This window comes from Haemaphysalis longicornis, unplaced genomic scaffold (assembly GCF_048455015.1).
Source record: "Haemaphysalis longicornis isolate Haplotype H1 unplaced genomic scaffold, Haemaphysalis longicornis Haplotype H1 scaffold_11, whole genome shotgun sequence".
Classification (NCBI taxonomy): Eukaryota; Metazoa; Arthropoda; class Arachnida; order Ixodida; family Ixodidae; genus Haemaphysalis; species Haemaphysalis longicornis.
In genome coordinates, this window is record NW_027526214.1 from 13,284,984 (window position 1) to 13,288,267 (window position 3,284).

Consider the following 3,284-nt stretch of genomic DNA (forward strand, 5'->3'; position numbering starts at 1 on the left):
TATCTTGTATTGTATTACTTCCCTGCGTTACAGCTGATTTACGTGTAAACCACAGGTGATTACATTTTGCAATATTTAGGCTTGTGCCCATCCGTCACACCACCGAACTTCCGCTTTCTGGTCTCTTTGTAGCGCTTGTGTGTCGCTTATTGAACAAATCCACCAGTGAATATTACAATTTCGGGCTTAATGTTTTCTGTAACATCACTTGTATAAATTAACCACAATAATGGTCCTAATACGCTACCTTGGCATACGCCAGATTTATGACTATGAAAAACCATGCATTGTTCGTAGCCGTTCAGCCAGTTACGCATCCAATTAAAAATTTTACGGTTAATACTCGGGGACGCAAGTTAATTGTAAAGAATGTTATGAGGGAAAATATCAAAAGCCTTTTTAAAATCTAGAAAGATTGCTTCGACTTGTGTAATGTTATCGCCTGTCTGTGATATGCAGTGCTAAAATCCTCTAATATTAGACAAACATGCACTGCATAAGCCTTGCTGAGAACGTGTGAAGTTTTTGATGGATTGGTAGTATTGAAAAATTGCACTATATATGATAGATTTTAAGAGTTTATTACAAACTTCAGCCATAGAAATCCGTCTTCAATATTTTACTTAACTACAAACCACGGACATAAAAAAGGTGTTACGTTGGCACATTTGCAGTCTTTGGGTGGAATGCCCGATTTCAGTGGCATTTTGTAAATAATAGCTATTACCTTGCAATGCCATCATTACACTTCTTCAGTACAAATTTCGATTCGTCATCTGGACCAGGTGCCTTTCAAATGTCCAATTCACGTAAGAGGCTATCTATACCATAAACCTCTATAATACTGTCATCCACAGACTAGATTACATCACTAACGAACGACTGTAAAGAAGCAGTAGTGGTTTGTAAAAACACCGATTGAAAAAAATGCATTGAATGCTTTCGTGGTTTTCTTTACGCATTTTCAAATTTCTTCCCGGTTTCGCTTAAGGTCAAGGTTCAACCTTCCAAAAATTGTCTTTTCGCAATTTATATTGCATTTTACCCATACTATGAGGGTCGTTTAAGCCCTGGTTATTAGGTCCTCTTCTAGTTCTGCAGAAGCGTCTATAGGCTATCGGGGCTGGACTTAGTGTTTTGACAGTTTCCGCATTAAACATACCTTTTTTTGCCGTTACGTTATTTGCTGGTATAAATATTCTCGTTAAATGTGTTGCTTTATTGCGAAAGATACAACAATGTCATTTCCACATCAGGAATCAGGACACCCGAATAAACTTTTCTCACTAAAATTCCAATTAGGCATAGCTACCCTCATAGTATCCATTGGAAAATATAAAAAATATGCCGAGCATATTGCATTTTATTCAAAGAAATAATTAAGAACAATTAAGCTGTAAGCACTTTGTGGTCGTTTATACCAGTATTAACAGATGCTCTGAATATAATATTTGTGTCGTGTCATAACATGAAATCCAGGGTTGCGTCCTGTCTCGTAGGTTCTAAATCGTACTGGTTGAAGCCAAATGCAGACACGAATTCTTTACACTTACAATATAGCTGAGAAGCAATATTAGTATATTTTCATTCAATCCTATCAAAGTCGGGGAAATTAAAATCGCCTCCCACAATTGATTTGTCAGGTATAACTGATAGCACGTCAGCATGTTGGTCAATTCGTCTTCACTACTGATTGGTGGTGGTAAAATGTACCACTTAATATAGTTTTTCATTTAAGAAAAAAATCTCCGCACCATGCGTACTCCGTATCAATGTCAAAAAAGTGGCCGTTTGTTTAGTCTTCTTGATGTTAAGAGAAACACTCCCCCGAAACGTCTATCTTGGGGTAAATAGTATATCCGAAGGAAAAAACTGCTGCTCTGCGCACGGTGTCGTCAAACGATGACTCCAGCCCCATGAATATTGGCTGTTCAGGAACCAAAGACGGGAATGCAGCTAGTTTATTTTGTATACTGTGGAAGTTTACGAGAAGACTAGATAGAACGCCCAACAAAATCCAAGGCTTACCGCTCCCAGTCTTATCTTTTGGGCCCAAAGCGCATAATTCGCTTGCTGTTGATAGCATGGTCGACCTCTGTTTTCGCACAGGGACGGGTTCGTTTTTGAACTGTCTCAAATAAAACTTCTGCCGCCAATTACCCGGTTGTCGTAGTTGAGGTAGATGCGGCTATCTTTATTCAGCACTATTTCGTTCACATAGTTCAACAGCATCTGCCTTTTTTCAAGTATTGCTTGGGTAAAATTCTCGGAAACACTTTACTCGGTGCGTTCCAACTTGGCCGCAATGTGCATCACGCTTCCTCGCATTTTGACCCGGAAAAAGCATGCGCAATGGGCATATTCATAACGTTTTTGTACGCTACCTCTTGCAACAACCAGTGGCAGTGGGGCCTAGTCCGAAACCTGATATAGCATATCGGGACCAGTGTGCAACACTAGAGTCACTAGAGAAACTCGTTACACTAGAAACACTAGCCTCACTAGACAGGCTGGCCTCGTTTTGCTTAAGGGGGGCGACTGATCTTAAAACTTTTAATTTTCAAGTAAACTTTGTGAAACTTCTCAGTCTTGCGGCTTTTTCCCCGCTTATTTTAAACATGCTTTTATTTTGTATGCTGATCTGTTATTTATCGAGACAATCAGAGATAATTAGCCATTTTTAGTAAAAACAAGACTAAACAGTATTGCTCATCAAACTGTACTCTTTGCATATTTCAATACTATGAACCCTGGGCAATCCACTCATCGAAGCAGTTTTTTTTATGCCTTGCTTGGAACTCATTTAACGGTCTTTCAAATTGATGGCACCAGTGTGAATGGGCCATTTCCTGCGTGCATTTTAAACAAAGTTTAACAAGTGATAAAATAATTCAGATGGTGCCTTAAAAAACTGCTTTGAATATTGCATTCAGCAGGGTGCATATTGTTGAAACAAAATGTAAATATTACAGTTTTATGAAAGACATTGTTTTTTCTATTGAATAAATAAAAATTGCTCATTATTTCTCATAATCTGAAAGATAACTACCCAAAGAAACAAATTATTGTTATATTTGAAATCAGCTGGAAAAAAAGCAACAAGACAAACAAGTTTCTCCAAATTTACTTGAAAATTCGAAGCTGTTTTAAAACCAGTGCACCTCCTAATAAAACGGTACGCTTTCATTGCACACTAACCAATCCGTGTCGACTTAAGTGTGTAGCTCCTGGCTTCAACAATAACGAATGCAGTTGGTTGATGAGAAGAAAGTATTTTATTTTAC